This window comes from Arachis hypogaea, chromosome 1, assembly GCF_003086295.3.
Source record: "Arachis hypogaea cultivar Tifrunner chromosome 1, arahy.Tifrunner.gnm2.J5K5, whole genome shotgun sequence".
Lineage (NCBI taxonomy): Eukaryota > Viridiplantae > Streptophyta > Magnoliopsida > Fabales > Fabaceae > Arachis > Arachis hypogaea.
In genome coordinates, this window is record NC_092036.1 from 53,982,741 (window position 1) to 54,009,161 (window position 26,421).

Genomic DNA, 26,421 nt, shown 5'->3' on the forward strand with positions numbered 1-26,421 from the left:
TGCATTTTGATTATTCCTTATTATTAAAAATCCAAAAATATTTTTAATTTGTGTCTTTTCAAGTCAACAATACAGAGAATTGAAGATTCAGAACATTCTGCAGAGGAATTATACAGAAAAAGCTGGGCGTTCAAAACGCCCAGTGAAGAAGGACAGACTGGCGTTTAAACGCCAGCCAGGGTACCTGGTTGGGCGTTTAACGCCCAAAAAGGTAGTGTTTTGGGCGTTAAACGCCAGAATGTGCACCATTCTGGGCGTTTAACGCCAGGATGGCACAAGAGGGAAGATTTTGTTTTCAATGCAAATGTTTTTCAAGTTTTCAAAATCTTTTCAAAATCAAATCTTTTTCAAATCAAATCTTTTCAATCATATGTTTTCAAAATCAATTTCTTTCTATTTTTAAAAATACTTGCTATCAATTAATGATTTGATTCAACATTTCAAGTATGTTGCCTTTTCTATTGAGAAAGGTTTAATGTTTGAATCATATCTTTTCTTGATAGCCAAGTCATTAATTTTCAAAATCAAATCTTTTTAAAATGTTTTTCAAACCATATCTTCTCAATCACATCTTTTTAAAACTAATCATATCTTCTTAACCACATCTTTTTCAAAATAGTTTTCAATCAAATCTTTTTGATTTCTAATTTCAAAATCTTTTTCAAAAATCACTTGATTTCTTTTCCACTTTCATTTTCGAAAATCAATTAGTGTTTTTCAAAAATGTTTTCAAAATCTTTTACTTAATTTTCGAAAATTACTTCCCTTCTTCTCACATCCTTCTATTTATGAAGTAACACTATTCCTTAATGCAAAATTCGAACTCCATCTTCTTTGATAAGTTCGAATTTTCTACTTCTGTCTTCTACTTTTCTTTTCCTCTGACACCTAAAGGAATCTCTATACTGTGACATAGAGGATTCCACATTTTCTTGTTCCCTTCTCTTTCTTATGAGCAGGAGCAAGGACAAAAGCATTCTTGTTGAGGCTGATCCTGAACCTGAAAGGACCTTGAAGAGAAAGCTAAGAGAAGCCAAAGCACAACTCTCTGTGGAGGACCTAACAGAAATCTTCAAAGAAGAAGAACAAATGGCAGCCGAAAACAACAACAATGCCAACAATGCAAGGAAGGTGCTGGGTGACTTTACTGCACCTACTCCCGACTTTTATGGGAGAAGCATCTCTATCCCTGCCATTGGAGCAAACAACTTTGAGCTTAAGCCTCAATTAGTTTCTCTAATGCAACAGAATTGCATGTTCCATGGACTTCCATTGGAAGATCCTCATCAGTTTTTAGCTGAGTTCTTGCAAATCTGTGACACTGTCAAGACTAATGGGGTTGACCCTGAGGTCTACAGACATATGCTATTCCCTTTTGCTGTAAGAGACAGAGCTAGGACATGGTTGGACTCTCAACCTAAAGAAAGCCTGGACTCTTGGGAAAAGCTAGTCAATGCCTTCTTGGCAAAGTTCTTTCCACCTCAAAAATTGAGTAAGCTTAGAGTGGAAGTCCAAACCTTCAGACAGAAGGAAGGAGAATCCCTCTATGAAGCTTGGGAAAGATACAAACAATTAATCAGAAAGTGTCCTTCTGATATGCTTTCTGAATGGAGCATCATAGGTATTTTCTATGATGGTCTCTCTAAACTATCCAAAATGTCTTTGGATAGCTCTGCTGGAGGCTCTCTTCATCTGAAGAAGACGCCTACAGAAGCTCAAGAGCTGATTGAAATGGTTGCAAATAACCAATTCATGTACACTTCTGAAAGGAATCCTGTGAACAATGGGACTAGTCAGAAGAAAGGAGTTCTTGAGATTGACACTCTGAATGCCATATTGGCTCAGAACAAAATATTGACTCAACAAGTCAATATGATTTCTCAAAGTCTGTCTGGAATGCAAAATGCACCAAGCAGTACTAAGGAGGCTTCATCTGAGGAAGAAGCCTATGATCCTGAGAACCCTTCAATGGAAGAGGTGAATTACATGGGAGAATCCTATGGAAACACCTATAATCCTTCATGGAGAAATCATCCAAATTTCTCATGGAAGGATCAACAGAGACCTCAACAAGGTTTCAACAATAATAATGGTGGAAGAAACAGGTTTAGCAATAGCAAGCCTTTTCCATCATCTTCTCAGCAACAGACAGAGAGTTCTAAGCAGAATACCTCTGACTTAGCAACCATGGTCTCTGATCTAATCAAAACCACTCAAAGTTTCATGACTGAAACAAGGTCCTCCATTAGAAACTTGGAAGGACAAGTGGGTCAGCTGAGCAAGAAAATTACTGAACTCCCTCCTAGTACTCTTCCAAGCAATACAGAAGAAAATCCAAAAGGAGAGTGCAAGGCCATCAACATGGCCGAATTTTGGGAGGAAGGAAAGGCAGTGAACGCCACTGAGGAAGACCTCAATGGACGTCCACTGGCCTCCAATGAGTTCCCCAATGAGGAACCATGGGAATCTGAGGCTCAAAATGAGACCATAGAGATTCCATTGAACTTACTTCTGCCATTCATGAGCTCTGATGAGTATTCTTCCTCTGAAGAGGATGAGTATGTCACTGAAGAGCAAGTTGCTAAATACCTTGGAGCAATCATGAAGCTAAATGACAAGTTATTTGGAAATGAGACTTGGGAGGATGAATCCCCTTTGCTCACCAAAGAACTGGATGACTTGTCTAGGCAGAAACTGCCTCAAAAGAGACAGGATCCTGGGAAGTTTTCAATACCTTGTACCATAGGCACCATGACCTTCAAGAAGGCCTTGTGTGACTTAGGGTCAAGTGTAAACCTCATGCCTCTCTCTGTAATGGAGAAGTTAGGGATCTTTGAGGTGCAGGCTGCAAAAATCTCACTAGAGATGGCAGACAATTCAAGAAAACAAGCCTATGGACTTGTAGAGGATGTTCTGGTAAAGGTTGAAGACCATTACATCCCTGCTGATTTCATAGTCCTAGAGACTGGGAAGTGCATGGATGAATCCATCATCCTTGGCAGACCCTTCCTAGCCACAGCAAGGGCTGTGATTGATGTTGATAGAGGAGAATTGATCATTCAAATGAATAAAGAATCCTTTGTGTTTGAGGCTCAAGGATATCCCTCTGTCACCATGGAGAGGAAGCATGAAGAGCTTCTCTCAAAACGGAGCCAAACAGAGCCCCCACAGTCAAACTCTAAGTTTGGTGTTGGGAGGCCACAACCAACTTCTAAGTTTGGTGTTGAACCCCCACATTCAAACTCTAAGTTTGGTGTTGGGAGGTTCCAACATAGCTCTGAGCATTTTTGAGGCTCCATGAGAGTCCTCTGTCAAGCTAATGACATTAAAGAAGCGCTTGTTGGGAGGCAACCCAATGTTATATTTTATCTATTTTCTTTTGTTATTTTATATTTTTTGTAGGTTGATGATCATAAGAAGTCACAAAATCAATGAAAAAAGCAAAAACAGAATGAAAAACAGAAGGAAAAATAGCACACCCTGGAGGAGAGCGTACTGGCGTTTAAACGCCAGTGAGGCTAGCTGTTGGGCGTTTAACGCCCAGTCTGGCACCATTCTGGGCGTTTAACGCCAGAAAGGGGCACCAGACTGGCGTTAAACGCCAGAAAAGGGCAAGAAGCTGGCGTTAAACGCCAGAAATGGGCACCAGCCCGGCGTTTAACGCCAGAATTGGCACAAAACGAGATTTTGTTTGCCATTTGGTGCAGGGATGACTTTTCCTTGACACCTCAGGATCTGTGGACCCCACAGGATCCCCACCTACCCCACCACTCTCTCTCTTCTTCTTCACCTATTCACCAATCACCTCAACACCTCTTCCCCAAAAACCCTTCACCTATCAAATCCCATCTTTCTCTTCACCACTCACATCCATCCTTCATAAAACCCCACCTACCTAACCATTCAAATTCAAAACGCTTTCCCTCCCAAACCCACCCTCACATAGCCGAACCCTACCCTTCCCCCACTCCTATATAAACCCTCCTTCATTCCTTCATTTTCACACAACATACACACTACTTCTCCCCCTTTTGGCTGAACACAAAGCCATTCCCTTCTTCCTCATTTCTTCTTCTTCTACTCTCTTCTTCCTTCTTTTGCTCGAGGACGAGCAAACCTTTTAAGTTTGGTGTGGTAAAAGCATTGCTTTTTGTTTTTCTATAACCATTTATGGCATCCAAGGCCGGAGAAACCTCTAGAAAGAGGAAAGGGAAGGCAAAAGCTTCCACCTCCGAGTCATGGGAGATGGAAAGATTCATCTCAAGGGTGCATCAAGACCACTTCTATGAAGTTGTGGCCTTGAAGAAGGTGATCCCCGAGGTCCCTTTTTCACTCAAAATGGGTGAATATCCGGAGATCCGACATGAGATCCGAAGAAGAGGTTGGGAAGTTCTTACCAACCCCATTCAACAAGTCGGAATCTTAATGGTTCAAGAGTTCTATGCCAATACATGGATCACCAAGAACCATGATCAAAGTGTGAACCCGGATCCAAAGAATTATCTTACTATGGTTCGGGGGAAATACTTGGATTTTAGTCCGGAAAGTGTAAGGTTAGCATTCAATTTGCCCATGATGCAAGGAGATGAACACCCTTACACTAGAAGGGTCAACTTTGATCAAAGGTTGGACCAAGTCCTTACAGTCATATGTGAAGAGGGCGCCCAATGGAAGAGAGATTCAAGAGGGAAGCCGGTTCAATTGAGAAGGCATGACCTCAAACCCGTGGCTAGAGGATGGTTGGAGTTTATTCAATGCTCAATCATTCCTACTAGCAACCGGTCCGAAGTTACTGTAGACCGGGCTATCATGATCCATAGTATCATGATTGGAGAAGAAATAGAAGTTCATGAGGTTATAGCTCAAGAACTCTATAAGGTGGCGGACAAGTCTTCTTCCTTGGCAAGGTTAGCCTTTCCTCATCTCATTTGTCACCTCTGTTATTCAGTTGGAGTTGACATAGAGGGAGACATCCCTATTGATGAGGACAAGCCCATCACTAAGAAGAGGATGGAGCACACAAGAGACCCCACTCATCATGAGATCCCTGAGATGCCTCAAGGGATGCACTTTCCTCCACAAAATTATTGGGAGTAACTAAACACCTCCCTAGGAGAATTAAGTTCCAACATGGGACAACTAAGGGTGGAGCATCAAGAACACTCCATCATCCTCCATGAAATTAGAGAAGATCAAAGAATCATGAGAGAGGAGCAACAAAGACAAGGAAGAGATATTGAGGAGCTCAAGCACTCCATAGGATCTTCAAGAGGAAGAAAGAGCCGCCATCACTAAGGTGGACCCGTTCTTTAATTTCCTTGTTCTTTATTTTCCTGTTTTTCGAAAATTAATGCTTATGTTTGTCCATGTTTGTGTCTTGTGATCATTAGTGTCTTAGTGTCTATGCCTTAAAGTTATGAATGTCCTATGAATCCATCACCTTTCTTAAATGAAAAATGTTCTTAATTGAAAAAGAAAGAATTGCATGAATTTTGAATTTTATAACAGTTTAATTATTTTGATGTGGTGGCAATACTTTTGTTCTCTGAATGTTTGCTTAAATAGTGCATATGTCTTTTGAATTTGTGGTTCATGAATGTTGGCTCTTGAAAGAATGATGAAAAAGGAGACATGTTACTGAGGATCTGAAAAATCATAAAAATGATTCTTGAAGCAAGAAAAAGCAATGAAAAAAAAAAGAAAAAAAAATTTCGAAAAAAAAAGAGAAAAAAAAAGAAAAGAAAGAAAATAAAGTTGTGATCCAAGGCAAAAAGAGTGTGCTTAAGAACCCTGGACACCTCTAATTGGGGACTCTAGCAAAGCTGAGTCACAATCTGAAAAGGTTCACCCAATTATGTGTCTGTGGCATGTATGTATCCGGTGGTAATACTGGAAGACAGAGTGCTTTGGGCCACGGCCAAGACTCAATAAGTAGCTATGTTCAAGAATCATCATACTTTACTAGGAGAATCAATAACACTATCTGGATTCTAAGTTCCTAAAGAAGCCAATCATTCTGAATTTCAAAGGATAGAGTGAGATGCCAAAACTATTCAGAGGTAAAAAGCTAAAAGCCCTGCTCATCTAATTAATACTGATCTTCATAGATGTTTTTGGAATTCATTGCATATTCTCTTCTTTTTATCTTATTTGATTTTCAGTTGCTTGAGGACAAGCAACAATTTAAGTTTGGTGTTGTGATGAGCGGATAATTTGTACGCTTTTTGGCATTGTTTTTAGTGTGTTTTTAGTATGATCTAGTTAGTTTTTAGTATATTTTTATTAGTTTTTAGTTAAAATTCACTTCTCTGGACTTTACTATGAGTTTGTGTGTTTTTCTGTGATTTCAGGTATTTTCTGGGTGAAATTGAGGGACCTGAGCAAAAATCTGATTCAGAGACCAAAAAGGACTGCAGATGCTGTTGGATTCTGACCTCCCTGCACTCGAAGTGGATTTTCTGGGGCTACAGAAGCCCAATTGGCGCGCGCTCAACGGCGTTTGAAAGTAGACATCCTGGGCTTTCCAGCAATATATGATAGTCCATACTTTGCCCAAGATTTGATGGCCCAAACCGGCGTTCAAAGTCACCCTCAGAAATCCCAGCGTTAAACGCCGGAACTGGCACCAAAATGGGAGTTAAACGCCCAAACTGGCACTAAAGCTGACGTTTAACTCCAAGAGGAGTCTCTACACGAAAATGCTTCATTGCTCAGCCCAAGCACACACCAAGTGGGCCTGGAAGTGGATTTTTATGTCATTTACTCATCTCTGTACACCTTAGGCTACTAGTTCTCTATAAGTAGGACCTTTTACTATTGTATTGAGATATCGGGGTAGTTATCCTTGTTCTGATGCTATCTTAGATCATTGGGAGGCTGGCCATTCGGCCATGCCTAGACCTTGTTCTTATGTATTTTCAACGGTGGAGTTTCTACACACCATAGATTAAGGTGTGGAGCTCTGCTGTACCTCGAGTATTAATGCAATTACTATTGTTCTTCTATTCAATTCCGCTTGTTCTTGTTCTAAGATATCACTTGTTCTTCAACTTGATGAATGTGATGATCTGTGACACTCATCATCATTCTCACCTATGAACGTGTGACTGACAACCACCTCCGTTCTACCTTCGATTGGGTGAATATCTCTTGGATTCCTGATACACGATGCATGGTTGATCGCCTAACAACCGAGTGCTCGCCTGACAACCGAGCCAGCCATTCCGTGAGATCAGAGTCTTCGTGGTATAGGCTAGAACTGATGGCGGCATTCAAGAGAATCCGGAAGGTCTAACCTTGTCTGTGGTATTCTGAGTAGGATTCAATGATTGAATGACTGTGACGTGCTTCAAACTCCTGAGGGCGGGGCGTTAGTGACAGACGCAAAAGAATCACTGGATTCTATTCCGGCCTGATCGAGAACCGACAGATGGATAGCCGTGCCGTGACAGGGTGCGTTGAACATTTCCACTGAGAGGATGGGAGGTAGCCACTGACAACGGTGAAACCCTTGCTTAAGCTTGCCATGGAAAGGAGTAAGAAGGATTGGATGAAGACAGTAGGAAAGCAGAGAGACGGAAGGGAAAGCATCTTCATACGCTTATCTGAAATTCCTACTAATGAATTACATAAGTATCTCTATCTTTATCTTTATGTTATATGCGTTTATCACCATACCCATTTGAGTTTGCCTGACTAAGATTTACAAGGTGACCATAGCTTGCTTCATACCAACAATCTCTGTGGGATCGACCCTTACTCGCGTAAGGTTTATTACTTGGACGACCCAGTACACTTGCTGGTTAGTTGTGCGAAGTTGTAGTGATCTCAATTTCGTGCACCATGAGTCCCAAAGAGCGTCTGACTTCTGCTGGTGCTGAAGTGCCGCCGTCCGAGTTCCTTGTAATGAGGTGGGGGTTGGTACTTGCAAGGGACTCCGATGCTTAAGTTAGATTGGGTCCTGAATATACCTAAGGGTGTCAATGTATTTATAGTAGGGGTGTTCATGGATCGGATCCAATCCTCATATCCGGGGTGTTTATCTGAATCCGATCTGAAAATTACGAATATGGATCCGATCCGCAAGGTTATCAGATCGGATTGGATCTGATCCACACACTAATAGGATCGGATTGCGGATTTTGTGTAGATATCCGCATATCCGATCCGGATATCCACGTATCCGCAAAAATAAATAAATAAATAAAATATTATTTTTATGTTTTGTTTCAACTAATAATTATCATATATGTTATATTATTTTATTTTATTATTTAAAAAAGTATGTTTAACATGATTTTAAGAGTAAACATATTTAAAAGAATAGAAAAAATAAAATTTATTGATATTTTTTAATAAAAATAACCTTTTAAAAATATTTTTGTGTTTTGCGGATATATCTAATCCGTTCCGATCCGCAAATGTGAGGATTGGATCGGATCAGATTCAAGTTTTAAAACTGCGGATATTAGATCCGATCTGATCCAATTCGCATTCACCCCTAATTTATATTAAATAGATAACCATGTTTTAAAGGTGGATGACCGTTTCTTTTTTCTAGGGAAGTTATTGAGATCTCCTTTCTAGATGAGTGAGAGATATCTAAGGAATTAGTTACTTATTTGAATAAGTAGGGTCAGACTCTTGTCGCCGACCTCTATGAGATTGGATAGGTGTGGACCAAGTTTGATTCCTTAATTGGACTCATTCATTTTGGACCTGGTTATATTTTTAGGTCAGGATATGAACAAGTATCATAACATAATTACAATGAAAGGTAAAATTTACTTCATCGCAGAGAATTCAAATTTAAATTTTAATAATAAGATTGCTAGATATATCATTTAAAATTAATAAGATTGCTACAAATAAATTAGGTCTATTTAGGCACACAAAATTTAGGAATAAAAAAAATATACAAACAACGAACTAAAACTATAAGTTAATACCCAAAAATTAATTTTTTTTTTCAAGATAGTAACTACTTAGGTTATCATTATAAATTTTTTATGCAATATCGTAAACTCAATCAAAGGCGAATTTAGAGGAGAACAACTAAGGGCCATGGTCCCAAACAAATTTTGAAACTTTTATATATTATATGATAATGTATTCAATTTTAAAATTGATCTATTAGTCTAGTGCCTAACTAGTTGATTTTTTGGTCAATAAATCTTTTTAATTGTTCCTATTATTTTTTATTTTTTTCATTAATCATTTTGTTTAATGAATCTTTTTTTTTGTTTTTATTATCATATAAAAAATACTTTAATGTTTATGACAAATCCTAATTAAATAGTAAAAAAATATATACATAAAATTCAAATTATTTCAATATTTATTTATTTTTCATGATATTAAAATAATAACATATTAAATAAATTATTTATTAGTATGAATATTTTACATATTTTATTCATTAATTTATTTTAAATACATATATAAAAAATATTAGAGTTACTGATTTATATTATTTATAATAATAAAAGATAAAAATTAGAGTTTTATGAGAAAAAAAAACTTATATATGAGTTTTTTAAAAGTACTTTTATCTATTATGAATGAAATTAAATATAAAATTATTATTTTTAAGTAGAACTTTTATTTTAATATAGAGTTTGTTAATAAATTTTTTATTAAAAATAATAATAAAAAATAATATCATCAATTATATAATATAATAAGTAGGAAAAATGATTCATATAAGCCAATGGCACACCAAAATTTCACAATTTAGGCAAAAGGAAAAACGATACATGAATCAACCAAATACACGTTTCTATGTAATTCGAATTAGAGCAATTCGAATTACACATTCACAGTAATTCAAATCACACTTATTCGAATTACACACACGCACACAAGCACTAATTCGAATCAGGGTGATTCGAATTACATACATACACGCTATTCATATTAATTCGAATTGGGCAGTTTCGAATTACTCAAGAGTTGGTGCCCATAGTAATTCGAAAGAGGGTGTTTCGAATCACTCATGTTTTGCCTATAAAAGGAGTTCGAACCAGCCTCATTTGAACCACTATTCCAAAACCACACTCCACCAAATCCTAGAGAAAACGACCCAAAACGATTTCAACAAAGGCTTGAGCAGAATATTTAGCCGATGAAGGATAATCCGGACAGATTTTATCGTTTGGATAGAGTAGCCCATATAGCTGGTATCATCAACGAAGAGGTAAGTACGAACTCGTTCTTTTAAAAGTAGGATTGAATAACTTAGTTTTTTGTTTATATATGTTATGTTAGAGGTTTTGATAGTGAATGACGTTGGTAATATTTTTTTGTGAATGATTTTATGGTTTTTATTAGTGGTTTTGTATGTGGTTTGGTAAGTGGTATTGTTAGCTGTTGTGTAATCGGTTTTAGTAGTAGTTTTGTTAGTGATTTTGTTGGTGGTTTTATTAGTGGTTTAGTTATTGGTTTTGCTAGTGGCTTTGTTAGTGGTTTTCTTGATGGTTTGTTTGTTAGTGGTTTTGGTGGTGGTATTGTTAGTGGTTTTCTTGGTGGTTTTGTTAGTGGTTTTCTTGGTAATTTTGTTAGTGATTTTGTTAGTGATTTTATTAGTGGTTTAATTAGTGGTTTTAGTGGTTGTATTGTTAGTGGTTTTATTAGTGATTTTTCTTGGTGGTTTTGTTGGTTGTTTTGTTATTGGTCTTCTTAGTGAATCACTATTGTTAGTAAATGATTAAATTTGGTTTTAATTATCTAGTACATTATCTTTGCAGTCCCAGTGATGCATCTTGAGCATGCAATGGCAGCAGGGTATGCGTCTGGACGAGAGGTACGTTCCGTACTTGCAGATGACCGGCTTATACCATCTTGCGAGGCTGAATGAGAGATGGTTCAGACTGAATGAGCCATGGTCAGTGCTTTTGTTGAGCGGTGGCGTCCGGAGACGCACACATAAGTGGCCAACCTCCCCTAACCGGGCCTCTGCCTCTCTCCCCTTGCCAACGAATAGTTCTGCCAACTTCCCATAAGTGGCCTTCACCAGCAAGCACACCAGAAGATTCCTGACTCCCTTCCGGATGGAATTAACACACTCGGAGATGTTTGTCGTCATGTGTCCGAATCTCCTACCTTCATCCCAATGCTGAGTCCACAAAGAATAGTCAATCCTGTTCGCTCAGTCACACATGTCAGGGTCTTCAGACCGCAGAATATCAAACCAGTATTCGAATTCAACTTTAGTCTTGGCATAAGCTACATTCACAAGAAGCCTCCTTAGGTCCTTGCCCTTGAATGTGAGGGCAAAATTTGCGGCCACATGTCGAATACAGAATGCACGGTATATAGCAGAAGGTAGCCATCCTCCATCAGGAGCCTCAAGTGCAGCCTTGATCCCATTGTGCCTATCTGATATAACTAATAGACCCATTTGTGGGGTCACGTGCTGCCGGAGATGGGATAGAAAAAACGACCAGGACTCCGCATTCTCACCCTCCACGAGTGCAAATGCAACAAGCAGGATGTTGGAGTTCCCGTTCTGTGCAATCGCGACAAGCAACGTACCCCCATATTTACCATACAAGTGGGTCCCATCAATACTCACCAATGGCTTGCAATGCCGGAATGCCTCAATAGATGGTGGAAACGTCCAGAAAAGCCAGTGAAAATGGGCTTGCGAGCCATCGACCTGCCCGCCACTTGAACAGGACTCGTCCTCAGCACTGCAACACTACCAGGCATCGTCATTTGACCTCCTAAGACCCACCGCGGTAGCTCATTGTATGACTCATCCCAATCACCGTAAATATGGGCGACGGCCTTCTGCTTTGCCAACCAAATCCTCCTATAAGTCGGCCTGAACCCAAAGTGTGCCTCCGTCGCATTCAGTAGTACCTTGATGCAGACGGATGCATCAGCTCTAACCATTGGCATGATGAAGGCCGAGATCACATGATAGTACATACTCATGTGGTCGCTCGAGATGGACGTCGCGAGACATGTATTAGGTCCGTTGTATCCTTTCATCTCCCAAATACCCTTGCACTTGATGCGCGAGCATCTTTCCTATCTTTTCCTAGTGAATTTGCATTCAATTTGTTGAGTTTAATCAACAATTAATTATCTCTTAGCCACTATAGATGTTACTTTGAGTCATGTGCAATTCTATTTATTTTAGGTAGTATTCGGCTGGATTTGATGGACTTTTCGCAGAAAAAGAGAAAAAGGCGAATGATGTTGTCAACCCTCACCTCTCTGCACTCAAACCTGAATAACTCGAGCTACAAACATCCAATGGATGTGATTTCAGTGGTGTTGAAAAGCTAACTTTAAGAGCTTTCCAACGATATATAATAGTTCATACTTCTCTTCCATCAACTCTGCAAGGGATGCGCCTAACTTTAGAAAATTCAAGTTAGGCGCAAAACACAACAACAACACGCAACTGATGCTCCACCACTCAAGTTAGGCGCACTAGCAACTCAAGTAAGGCACCTAAGCAAGCATTCCATGCAAATACTCACTGCAATCTTTAAGTATGGTGCAGCCCCCTGCCAAGTAAGGCACCAATATTAAAGAGACAAGTGGTCCCCATCCGCCCTCAAGGCTTGCACGAGATATGAATTTATTTTCTGATTAAACTTTAATTTTTATATTAAAATAGGAAAAGATATTATTTAGTTTTAGAAAATATAATTTACATTAATTAGGACTATATATAAAAGGGAAAGGAAGCAGCCCTTCGGGTGAATCTTTTCTCCTCTACCTCATTCCACAATTTATAGTTTTTCAGAATCCTAGTTTTTTCTCTAAACCTCCACTGTTAAGGTTAGGAGCTCTGTCTATTGTATAGATTGATACTATTATTTTTCTATTTTAATTCATGTACTGATCTATAATTCAAGAATTATTTTCGTTTTTATCTTATGAATTTGGGTGGAACGGAAGTATGACCCTTGTTCTAATTGAGTTCTTGTATAACTTGGAAAAGCTCTTTACTTGAACAACAACTTGAAAAAACATTCTCCTAAATTTCTAATTATCTGGACTTAACGGGATGCATGACATATAATCCTCTTATATTTGGGTAATTAGGATTTTTTGTGGCATATAAACTAGAATTGAACTTCACCCTCTAATTGGAATTAAGTGACCAAGGAATTGGCGGTTGATGAATTTTAGAGGAGACTAAAAAGGTCTAACAAATTAGGATTTGCTTAAAATAGTTAGTAAGAAAAGTCAATCCAAAAAATAGATATCTCTGAAGCCTTAACTATTTTCTATATATATATTATTCGCATCAATTTACTGTTTGCTATTTTGATTCTCTGATTTACTATTTAATACTTTTGAACACCAAAACACTCTTTTCTATTTGTCTAACTAAGTAAATCACTTAACCATTGTTGCTTAGTCTATCAATCCTTGTTGGATCGATCCTCATTCACCTGAGGTATTACTTGGTACGACCCGGTGCACTTGCCGGTTAGTTTGTGGTTGTAAATTTCGCATCAAGTTTTTGGCGCCGTTACCGGGGATTGACTGTGATTGACAACTACTAGTTGTTTGATTTCTTAGATTAGGCATTTTTGCTTTAATTTCATTTATCTTATTTCTTTAAAAAAATTATTTTGATTTATTTTATTTTTTTCTCTTAATTTCTGAAATTAAGTTTGATGTTCCCTTAGTTGTTTTATTCTTCCTAGTTATTTTACTTATTGAGTTTAAATTTTATACTCTTTTTTGCTCATTAGTTATTTTATTTTCTTAATTATTCAGTTTATTTTCTTTATTTTATTTTTCTTTTATTTTCGTTTTCTTTTATATTTTATTTATTTATTTATTTTTATTTTTCTTTATGTTCTTTCTTCTTTGCTTGCCTGTTTACCACATGGTGCGTTTAATTCTTTTTGGTATTTTATGCTAAGAAAAAATAATGGAGAGAGATCACATAGGTTACTATTCAGACCCAAGTAGTGATTCATATTATTGTGGATGGAGGAACTATCTGAATTTTGGTTGGCAAAGTCAAAACCAAAGAAATTTCAGTGCTCCATGTTCCACTATCAAGACCCACCATCTCCATATTCATATCAAGAACTACCACCTCTCTATCCCTATTGGTGCACGAAATTGTGATCAATACTTTTCACAACTCAAATAATCCCTGGTGATGAACCCAAAAACTTGATGTTCAATACCATGGCATAAACATAACTTCGCACAACTAACCAGCAAGTGTACTGGGTCGTCCAAGTAATAAACCTTACGCGAGTAAGGGTCGATCCCACAGAGATTGTTGGTATGAAGCAAGCTATGGTCACCTTGTAAATCTTAGTCAGGCAACTCAAATGGATATGGGTGATATACGAATAAAACATAAAGATAAAGATAGAGATACTTATGTAATTCATTGGTGGGAATTTCAGATAAGCGTATGGAGATGCTTGGTCCCTTCCGTCTCTCTGCTTTCCTACTGTCTTCATCCAATCCTTCTTACTCCTTTCCATGGCAAGCTATATGCAAGGGTTTCACCGTTGTCAGTGGCTACCTCCCATCCTCTCAGTGGAAATGTTCAACGCACCCTGTCACGGCACGGCTATCCATCTGTCGGTTCTCAATCAGGCCGGAATAGAATCCAGTGATTCTTTTGCGTCTGTCACTAACGCCCCGCCCTCAGGAGTTTGAAGCTCGTCACAGTCATTCAATCATTGAATCCTACTCAGAATACCACAGACAAGGTTTAGACCTTCCGGATTCTCTTGAATGCCGCCATCAGTTCTAGCTTATACCACGAAGATTCCGGTTAAAGAATCCAAGAGATATCCACCCAATCTAAGGTAGAACGGAGGTGGTTGTCAGGCACACGTTCATAGGTGAGAATGATGATGAGTGTCACGGATCATCACATTCATCAAGTTGAAGAACAAGTGATATCTTAGAACAAGAACAAGCGGAATTGAATAGAAGAACAATAGTAATTGCATTAATACTCGAGGTACAGCAGAGCTCCACACCTTAATCTATGGTGTGTAGAAACTCTACCGTTGAAAATACATAAGAACAAGGTCTAGGCATGGCCGAATGGCCAGCCTCCCAATGATCTAAGATAGCATCAGAACAAAGATAGCTACCCAGATATATCAATACAATAGTAAAAGGTCCTACTTATAGAGAACTAGTAGCCTAGGGTTTACAGAGATGAGTAAATGACATAAAAATCCACTTCCGGGCCCACTTTGTGTGTGCTTGGATTGAGCATTGAAGCATTTTCGTGTAGAGACTCTTCTTGGAGTTAAACGCCAGCTTTGGTGCCAGTTTGGGCGTTTAACTCCCATTCTTGTGCCAGTTCCGGCGTTTAACGCTGGGAATTCTGAAGGTGACTTTGAACGCCGGTTTGGGCCATCAAATTTTGGGCAAAGTATGGACTATCATATATTGCTGGAAAGCCCAGGATGTCTACTTTCCAACTCCGTTGAGAGCGCGCCAATTGGGCTTCTGTAGCTCCAGAAAATCCACTTAGAGTGCAGGGAGGTCAGAATCCAACAGCATCTGCAGTCCTTTTTAGTCTCTGAATCAGATTTTTGCTCAGGTCCCTCAATTTCAGCCAGAAAATACCTGAAATCACAGAAAAACACACAAAGTCATAGTAAAGTCCAGAAGAGTGAATTTTAACTAAAAACTAATAAAAATATACTAAAAACTAACTAGATCATACTAAAAACATACTAAAAACAATGCCAAAAAGCGTACAAATTATCCGCTCATCACCTATCAAGAACCATCATCTTTCTACCCATATAAAGAGCCAACATCTCCATATTCATACCAGGAACCATCCTCTTTTTACTCTTATTAAGAACCATCATCTTCTTCTTATTCATATCAAGAGCCACTACCTTCTTATTCATATCAAGAACCTTCAGCTTTTGAGCTTCTCATGAAAGAATGCATACATGATATGAGGATTAGTGTAAAAAATGTAGAGAAATATGTGCAGATGATTATCAAATCCCAGAAAGAGGAACAAGCAAATTCCTTCCCAAGAGATATAATGCAAGATCCGATGGAAAAAAGTGAGAAAATCAATCAAAGGAGTTCATACTCCAGTGAATTAGAGAATTTTTCACCCTCACACATGAAAAAATAGGAAGATGCACAAACAAAGGAGGTTGTAAGGGATGAAAACAATTATGGGAATCTACACTTCAATGAAGTAGAGAGTGAACCTTTTCAAATTGTGACTTAGCTTTGCTAGAGTCCCCAATTAGAGGTGTCCAGGGTTCTTAAGCACACTCTTTTTGCCTTAGATCACAACTTTATTTCTTTCTTTTTCTTTCTTTTTCTCTTTCTTTTTCTTTCTCTTTTTTTTTCGAAATTTTTTTTTCACTGCTTTTTCTTGCTTCAAGAATCATTTTTATGATTTTTCAGATCCTCAGTAACATTTCTCCTTTTTCATCATTCTTTCAAGAGCCAACATTCATGAACCACAAATTCAAAAGACATATGCACTGTTTAAGCATACATTCAGAAAACAAAAGTATTGCCACCACATCAAAATAATTAAACTGTTATAAAATTCAAAATTCATGCAATTCTTTTCTTTTTCAATTAAGCACATTTTTTTTATTCAAGAAAGGTGATTGATTCATAGGACATTCATAACTTTAAGGCATAGACACTAAGACACTAATGATTACAAGACACAAACATAGATAAACATAAGCACTAAAATTCGAAAAACAGAAAATAAAGAACAAGGAAATTAAAGAACGGGTCCACCTTAGTGATGGCGGCTTGTTCTTCCTTTTGAAGATCCTATGGAGTGCTTGAGCTCCTCAATGTCTCTTCCTTGCCTTTGTTGCTCCTCTCTCATGATTCTTTGATCTTCTCTAATTTCATGGAGGAGAATGGAATGTTCTTGGTGCTCCACCCTTAGTTGTCCCATGTTGGAACTCAATTCTCCTAGGGAGGTGTTTAGTTGCTCCCAATAGTTTTGTGGAGGAAAGTGCATCCCCTGAGGCATCTCAGGGATTTGATGATGAGAGGGGTCTCTTGTTTGCTCCATCCTCTTCTTAGTAATGGGCTTGTCCTCATCAATGGGGATGTCTCCCTCTATGTCAACTCCAACTGAATAACAGAGGTGACAAATGAGATGAGGAAAGGCTAACCTTGCCAAGGTAGAGGACTTGTCCGCCACCTTATAAAGTTCTTGAGCTATAACCTCATGAACTTCTATTTCTTCTCCAATCATGATGCTATGGATCATGATAGCTCGGTCTATAGTAACTTCGGACCGGTTGCTAGTGGGAATGATTGAGCGTTGGATAAACTCCAACCATCCCCTAGCCACGGGCTTGAGGTCATGCCTTCTCAATTGAACCAGCTTTCCTCTTGAATCTCTCTTCCATTGGGCGCCCTCTTCACAAATGTCTATGAGGACTTGGTCCAACCTTTGATCAAAGTTGACCCTTCTAGTGTAAGGGTGTTCATCTCCTTGCATCATGGGCAAGTTGAATGCCAACCTTACATTTTCCGGACTAAAATCCAAGTATTTCCCCCGAACCATAGTAAGCCAATTCTTTGGATCCGGGTTCACACTTTGATCATGGTTCTTGGTGATCCATGCATTGGCATAGAACTCTTGAACCATTAAGATTCCGACTTGTTGAATGGGGTTGGTAAGAACTTCCCAACCTCTTCTTCGGATCTCATGTCGGATCTCCGGATATTCACTCTTTTTGAGTGAAAAAGGGACCTCGGGGATCACCTTCTTCAAGGCCACAACTTCATAGAAGTGGTCTTGATGCACCCTTGAGATGAATCTCTCCATCTCCCATGACTCGGAGGTAGAAGCTTTTGCCTTCCCTTTCCTCTTTCTAGAGGTTTCTCCGGCCTTGGATGCCATAAATGGTTATGGAAAAACAAAAAGCAATGCTTTTACCACACCAAACTTAAAAGGTTTGCTCGTCCTCGAGCAAAAGAAGAAAGAAGAGAGTAGAAGAAGAAGAAATGGGGAAGAAGTGGTGTTTAGGTTGTGTGAAAATGAAGGAGTGAAGATGGGTTTATATAGGAGTGGGGGGGATGATGGTTCGGTCATGTATGGGAGGGTTTGGGTGGGAAAGTGGTTTGAATTTGAATGATGAGGTAGGTGGGGTTTTATGAAGGATGGATGTGAGTGGTGAAGAGAAAGATGGGATTTGATAGGTGAAGGGTTTTTGGGGAAGAGGTGTTGAGGTGATTGGTGAATGGGTGAAGAAGAGAGAGAGAATGGTAGGGTAGGTGGGGATCCTGTGGGGTCCACAGATCCTGAGGTGTCAAGGAAAAGTCATCCCTGCACCAAATGGCATGCAAAAATGCGTTTTTAGCCAATTCTGGCGTTAAACGCCGGGCTGGTGCCCATTTCTGGCGTTTAACGCCAGCTTCTTGCCCTTTTCTGGCGTTTAACGCCAGTCTGGTGCCCCTTTCTGGCGTTAAACGCCCAGAATGGTGCCAAACTGGGCATTAAACGCCCATCTGCTAGCCTTACTGGCGTTTAAACGCCAGTAGGTTCTTCCTCCAGGGTGTGCTGTTTTTCTTTCTGTTTTTCATTTTGTTTTTGCTTTTTTCATTGATTTTGTGACTTCTCATGATCATCAACCTACAAGAGAACATAAAATAACAAAAGAAAATAGATAAAATATAACATTGGGGTGCCTCCCAACAAGCGCTTCTTTAATGTCAGTAGCTTGACAGTGGGCTCTCATGGAGCCTCAGAAATGCTCAGAGCAATGTTGGAACCTCCCAACACCAAACTTAGAGTTTGAATGTGGGGGTTCAACACCAAACTTAGAAGTTGGTTGTGGCCTCCCAACACCAAACTTAGAGTTTGACTGTGGGGGCTCTGTTTGACTCTGTTTTGAGAAAAGCTCTTCATGCTTCCTCTCTATGGTGACAGAGGGATATCCTTGAGCCTCAAACACCAAGGATTCTTCATTCACTTGAATGATCAATTCTCCTCTATCAACATCAATCTCAGCCTTTGCTGTGGCTAGGAAGGGTCTGCCAAGGATGATGGGTTCATCCATGCATTTCCCAGTCTCAAGAACTATGAAATCAGCAGGGATGTAATGGTCTTCAACCTTTACCAGAACATCCTCTACAAGTCCATAAGCTTGTTTTTCTTGAGTTGTCTGCCATCTCTAGTGAGATTTTTGCAGCTTGCACCTCAAAGATCCCTAGCTTCTCCATTACATAGAGAGGCATGAGGTTTACACTTGACCCTAAGTCACACAAGGCCTTCTTGAAGGTCATGGTGCCTATGGTACAAGGTATTGAAAACTTCCCGGGATCCTGTCTCTTTTGAGGTAATTTCTGCCTAGACAAGTCATCCAGTTCTTTGGTGAGCAAAGGGGGTTCATCCTCCCAAGTCTCATTTCCAAATAACTTGTCATTTAGCTTAATGATTGCTCCAAGGTATTTAGCAACTTGCTCTTCAGTGACATACTCATCCTCTTCAGAGGAAGAATACTCATCAGAGCTCATGAATGGCAGAAGTAAGTCCAATGGAATCTCTATGGTCTCATTTTGAGCCTCAGATTCCCATGGTTCCTCATTGGGGAACTCATTGGAGGCCAGTGGACGTCCATTGAGGTCTTCCTCAGTAGCGTTCACTGCCTCTTCCTCCTCTCCTAATTCGGCCATGTTGATGGCTTTGCACTTTCCTTTTGGGTTTTCTTCTGTATTGCTTGGAAGAGTACTAGGAGCGAGTTCAGTAATTTTCTTGCTCAGCTGACCCACTTGTCCTTCCAAGTTTCTAATGGAGGACCTTGTTTCAGTCATGAAACTTTGAGTGGTTTTGATTAGATCAGAGACCATAGTTGCTAAGTCAGAGGTGTTCTGCTTAGAACTCTCTGTCTGTTGCTGAGAAGATGATGGAAAAGGCTTGCTATTGCTAAAACTGTTTCTTCCACCATTATTATTGTTAAAACCTTGTTGAGGTTTCTGTTGATCCTTCCATGAGAAATTTGGATGATTTCTCCATGAAGGATTATAGTTGTTTCCATAGGGTTCTCCCATGTAATTCACCTCTTCCATTGAAGGGTTCTCAGGATCATAAGCTTCTTCTTCAGATGAAGCTTCCTTAGTACTGCTTGGTGCATTTTGCATTCCAGACAGACTTTGAGAACTCATGTTGACTTGCTGAGTCAATATCTTGTTCTGAGCTAATATGACATTCAGAGTGTCAATCTCAAGAACTCCTTTCTTCTGATTTGTCCCATTGTTCACAGGATTCCTTTTAGAAGTGTACATGAATTCGTTATTTGCAACCATTTCAATGAGCTCTTGAGCTTCTGTAGGCGTCTTCTTCAGATAAAGAGATCCTCCAGCAGAGCTATCCAAAGACATCTTGGACAGTTCAGACAGACCATCATAGAAAATACCTATGATGCTCCATTCAGAAAGCATATCAGAGGGACACTTTCTGATTAATTGTTTGTATCTTTCCGAAGCTACATAGAGGGATTCTCCTTCCTTCTGTCTGAAGGTTTGGACTTCCACTCTAAGCTTACTCAATTTTTGAGGTGGAAAGAACTTTGCCAAGAAGGCATTGACTAGCGTTTCCCAAGAGTTCAGGCTTTCTTTAGGTTGTGAGTCCAACCATGTTCTAGCTCTGTCTCTTACAGCAAAAGGGAATAGCATAAGTCTGTAGACCTCAGGGTCAACCCCATTGGTCTTGACAGTGTCACAGATTTGCAAGAACTCAGCTAAGAACTGATGAGGATCTTCCAATGGAAGTCCATGGAACTTGCAATTCTGTTGCATTAGAGAAACTAATTGAGGCTTAAGCTCAAAGTTGTTTGCTCCAATGGCAGGGATAGAGATGCTTCTCCCATAGAAGTCGGGAGTAGGTGCAGTAAAGTCACCCAGTACCTTCCTTGCATTGTTGGCATTGTTGTTGTTTTCGGCTGCCATGGGTTCTTCTTCTTTGAAAATTTCTGTTAGGTCCTCTATAGAGAATTGTGCCTTAGCTTCTCTTAGTTTTCGCCTCAAGGTCCTTTCAGGTTCATGGTCAGCCTCAACAAGAATGCTTTTGTCTTTGCTCCTGCTCATATGAAAGAGAAGAGAACAAGAAAATATGGAATCCTCTATGTCACAGTACAGAGATTCCTTGAGGTGTCAGAGGAAAAGAAAAATGGAAGGAAGAGGTAGAAAATTCAAACTTATCAAAGAAGATGGAATTCGAATTGTGCATTAAGGAATAGTGTTAGTCCATAAATAGAAGGATGTGAGAAAAGGGGAAGTAATTTTCGAAAATTTAAGTAAAAGATTTTGAAAACATTTTGAAAAACACTAATTGATTTTCGAAAACCATGATTGAGAAAGAAGTAAAGTGAATTTTGAAAAAGATTTTGAAATTAGAAATCAAAAAGATTTGATTGAAAACTATTTTGAAAAAGATGTGGTTAAGAAGATATGATTGGTTTTTAAAAAAAATGTGATTGAGAAGATATGATTTGAAAAACATTTTAAAAAGATTTGATTTTAAAAATTAATGACTTGGCTATCAAGAAAAGATATGATTCAATCATTAAACCTTTCTCAACAGAAAAGGCGACATACTTGAAATGTTGAATCAAATCATTAATTGATAGCAAGTATCTTTGAAAATAGAAAGAAATCAATTTTGAAAACATATGATTGAAAAGATATGATTTGAAAAAGATTTGATTTTGAAAAACTTTGAAAACCTGAAAAAAAATTGCATTGAAAACAGAATCTTCCCTCTTGTGCCATCCTGGCGTTAAACGCCCAGAATGGTGCACATTCTGGCATTTAACGCCCAAAACTCTACCCTTTTGGGCGTTAAACGCCCAGCCAGGCACCCTGGCTGGCGTTTAAACGCCAGTCTGTCTTCTTCACTGGGCATTTTGAACGCCCAGCTTTTTCTGTATAATTCCTCTGCAGTATGTTCTGAATCTTCAATTCTCTGTATTATTGACTTGAAAAGACACAAATTAAAAATATTTTTGGATTTTTAATAGTGAGGAATAATCAAAATGCAACTAAAATCAAATAACAATGCATGCAAGACACCAAACTTTGCAGTTTGTATACTACTGACACTAACAAAATGAGAATGCATATGAGACACACAAAACACTCAAGTCAAGAGAATTTAAAAATCAGAGCAATGAAATCATCAAGAACAACTTGAAGATTAATGAAGACACATGCATGAATGCAAAAAGAACAGAAACATGCAATTGACACCAAACTTAAAATGAGACTCTAGACTCAAACAAGAAACATAAAATATTTTTGGTTTTTTATGATTTTGTAATTTTTTTGGATCTTTCGAAAATTAAGTGGAAAAGAAAATAAAGGTATTAAAATTCTTAATGAGAATTCCAGGAATCATGCAATGTTAGTCTAAAGCTTCAGTCTAAAGGAATTAGACATGGTCAGCCAAGCTTCAGCAGAACATTGCATTCAAGAGCTAAATTGATGAAGATCAATCAGCTTTGGTGATGATAAGAACATCACTTTGAAACACTAGAATTCATTCTTAAGAACTCTGAAGAAAAAATACCTAATCTAAGCAACAAGATGAACCGTCAGTTGTCCAAACTCAACAATCCCCGGCAACGGCGCCAAAAACTTGGTGCACGAAATTGTGATCAATACTTTTCACAACTCAAATAATCCCTGGTGATGAACCCAAAAACTTGATGTTCAATACCATGGCATAAACACAACTTCGCACAACTAACCAGCAAGTGTACTGGGTCGTCCAAGTAATAAACCTTACGCGAGTAAGGGTCGATCCCACAGAGATTGTTGGTATGAAGCAAGCTATGGTCACCTTGTAAATCTTAGTCAGGCAACTCAAATGGATATGGGTGATATACGAATAAAACATAAAGATAAAGATAGAGATACTTATGTAATTCATTGGTGGGAATTTCAGATAAGCGTATGGAGATGCTTGGTCCCTTCCGTCTCTCTGCTTTCCTACTGTCTTCATCCAATCCTTCTTACTCCTTTCCATGGCAAGCTATATGCAAGGGTTTCACCGTTGTCAGTGGCTACCTCCCATCCTCTCAGTGGAAATGTTCAACGCACCCTGTCACGGCACGGCTATCCATCTGTCGGTTCTCAATCAGGCCGGAATAGAATCCAGTGATTCTTTTGCGTCTGTCACTAACGCCCCGCCCTCAGGAGTTTGAAGCTCGTCACAGTCATTCAATCATTGAATCCTACTCAGAATACCACAGACAAGGTTTAGACCTTCCGGATTCTCTTGAATGCCGCCATCAGTTCTAGCTTATACCACGAAGATTCCGGTTAAAGAATCCAAGAGATATCCACCCAATCTAAGGTAGAACGGAGGTGGTTGTCAGGCACACGTTCATAGGTGAGAATGATGATGAGTGTCACGGATCATCACATTCATCAAGTTGAAGAACAAGTGATATCTTAGAACAAGAACAAGCGGAATTGAATAGAAGAACAATAGTAATTGCATTAATACTCGAGGTACAGCAGAGCTCCACACCTTAATCTATGGTGTGTAGAAACTCTACCGTTGAAAATACATAAGAACAAGGTCTAGGCATGGCCGAATGGCCAGCCTCCCAATGATCTAAGATAGCATCAGAACAAAGATAGCTACCCAGATATATCAATACAATAGTAAAAGGTCCTACTTATAGAGAACTAGTAGCCTAGGGTTTACAGAGATGAGTAAATGACATAAAAATCCACTTCCGGGCCCACTTGGTGTGTGCTTGGATTGAGAATTGAAGCATTTTCGTGTAGAGACTCTTCTTGGAGTTAAACGCCAGCTTTGGTGCCAGTTTGGGCGTTTAACTCCCATTCTTGTGCCAGTTCCGGCGTTTAACGCTGGGAATTCTGAAGGTGACTTTGAACGCCGGTTTGGGCCATCAAAGCTTGGGCAAAGTATGGACTATCATATATTGCTGGAAAGCCCAGGATGTCTACTTTCCAACGCCGTTGAGAGCGCGCCAATTGGGCTTCTGTAGCTCCAGAAAATCTACTTCGAGTGCAGGGAGGTCAGAATCCAACAGCATCTGCAGTCCTTTTTAGTCTCTGAATCAGATTTTTGCTCAGGTCCCTCAATTTCAGCCAGAAAATACCTGAAATCACAGAAAAACACACAAACTCATAGTAAAGTCCAGAAGAGTGAATTTCAACTAAAAACTAATAAAAATATACTAAAAACTAACTAGATCATACTAAAAACATACTAAAAACAATGCCAAAAAGCGTACAAATTATCCGCTCATCACCTATCAAGAACCATCATCTTTCTACCCATATCAAGAGCCAACATCTCCATATTCATACCAGGAACCATCCTCTTTTTACTCTTATTAAGAACCATCATCTGCTTCTTATTCATATCAAGAGCCACTACCTTCTTATTCATATCAAGAACCTTCAGCTTTTGAGCTTCTCATGAAAGAATGCATACATGATATGAGGATTAGTGTAAAAAATGTAGAGAAATATGTGCAGATGATTATCAAATCCCAGAAAGAGGAACAAGCAAATTCCTTCCCAAGAGATATAATGCAAGATCCGATGGAAAAAAGTGAGAAAATCAATCAAAGGAGTTCATACTCCAGTGAATTAGAGAATTTTTCACCCTCACACATGAAAAAATAGGAAGATGCACAAACAAAGGAGGTTGTAAGGGATGAAAACAATTATGGGAATCTACACTTCAATGAAGTAGAGAGTGACATAGAGTGTGAGTTTATTGAACCACCAATTCAAGAAGTTCTTGATGAAGGGTACACTCCAACCATCACACAACACCCATATTTTGAAATCAAAGAAGTGAAGGCAACCAAGGCAAGCACTAAAAAGGGGATTGGAGCCAAGAAACAGAAGAAAATATCCATGAAAAAGAGAAGGTCAGCAAAAAATAATCCAACCTCTACCCCAACAAGTAAGGTGAATCAAGCTAATCACAATACAAGAAAGCTTGTTAGGAGGAATTTATATCAGGGGGCACTAATTTTCACCTCTCCCCCCTTGGAGTCATTTCTTTTAACCAACTGGAAGAAGAGGAAAAAAATTCGACAATCAAGTGTCAAGCTAGCGACGGTAAAGAAGCGCTTGTCAAAAGGCAACCCGATATTTTCGTATCCTTTAGTTGATATTTGTTGGTTTAATTTGTTATTTATTTAGTTTTAGTTGAGTTTTTACTATTATTTCTTTGTTTTACATGTGTTTAGATCATTCAGAGTTATTGAAACAGAAACAGGTTCCTAAATATAGCGTTTCGGACACTTGAGAGTATATTGATTCGGATGAGGTGACGCCTAACTTGAAAATCTCAAAGTTAGGCGCCACATGTGATATGCAAAGAAGCATTTTTCTCGGAAGGGTTGGCGCCTAACTTGAAGTTTCTCAAGTTAGGCGCCCCAATGATACGCACAAGAAAAATTTTTACTGCCTAGTCCATGCCTAACTTGAGAATTCTCAAGTTAGGTGCAAGGTGTGAAGACTTAAGACAAGTTAGGCGCATTGGAGGCCAAATTGGGCGCAGAAGCAGCTAGCCCATTCGGGAGGGTTCAAGTAAGGCGCAACAAGAAAGGGCGTGACATCAAGTTAAGCGCAAGGCCTTGAATATTGATTAAAGTTAGGCGCCATTCCACTTGAAGTTAGGCAGAAGCTTCAATTTCAAATCCCTTACGATTTGCTTAGCAAATCCCCACTCCATCAGAATCAATTACAAGATTCTTTTTCTTTTTCAAATCCCCCCTTATATACATATATATATCTATTACCCCCCTCTCTTATATATACCCCCTCTTTTATATATATATACTCCCCCCCCCCCCTTTATATATATATAAATCAATAAATTATTAACTATATATAAAAAAATAATAATAAATTAAAAATAAATAAATAAATACATAAATAAATAAATATATAAATAAATATATATATAAACAAGTTGTAACTTTTATCTTTTTTGTCCTTTTGTTATTTTCAGCTTTTTTTTGCATTACTATTTGTTTTTACTCTTCCATACATTTTTTTATGTCCCTCTTTGTTTTTAGTTTTTTTTTTGTTTGAGAACAAGCAAACTTTTAAGTTTGGTGTTGTCGCTTCGCTTGTGGCTTTTCTATTTGTTTTATTGGCACCAAAAGGAGGTAAATCATCTTCACGGAGGAGCAAAGCCTGAAGAATGAGACGGCCACTAGGATAACTGAGGTGGTTGGGTTCTTTTCATTCTATATTTTCTTTCGTTCTTATTATGTTATATTCCTATTTTCTGCTATTTTGTCTTAGTATTTGCATGATCTTTTTTTATGTCAATTCCTAGGTTCTAGTTGATTTACTATTTTTAATTTTGTTATTTGCTTTTAGTTCTAAAAAGTTGTCTCATGTACCGTTCACTGAACTTGAATCTAAAAAGAAAAAGAAAAGAAG

At 38.6% G+C, this 26,421-nt stretch overlaps 1 non-coding gene across 1 annotated transcript; it reads right to left on the reverse strand.

Moving 5' to 3' along the window:
* Window positions 1-1,494: 1,494 nt before the first annotated feature.
* Window positions 1,495-1,602, reverse strand: LOC112716379 (small nucleolar RNA R71). Its single transcript, XR_003160323.1, has one exon. It is a non-coding gene; the product is annotated as a small nucleolar RNA R71 (small nucleolar RNA).
* Between the last annotated feature and the right edge of the window lie 24,819 nt (window positions 1,603-26,421).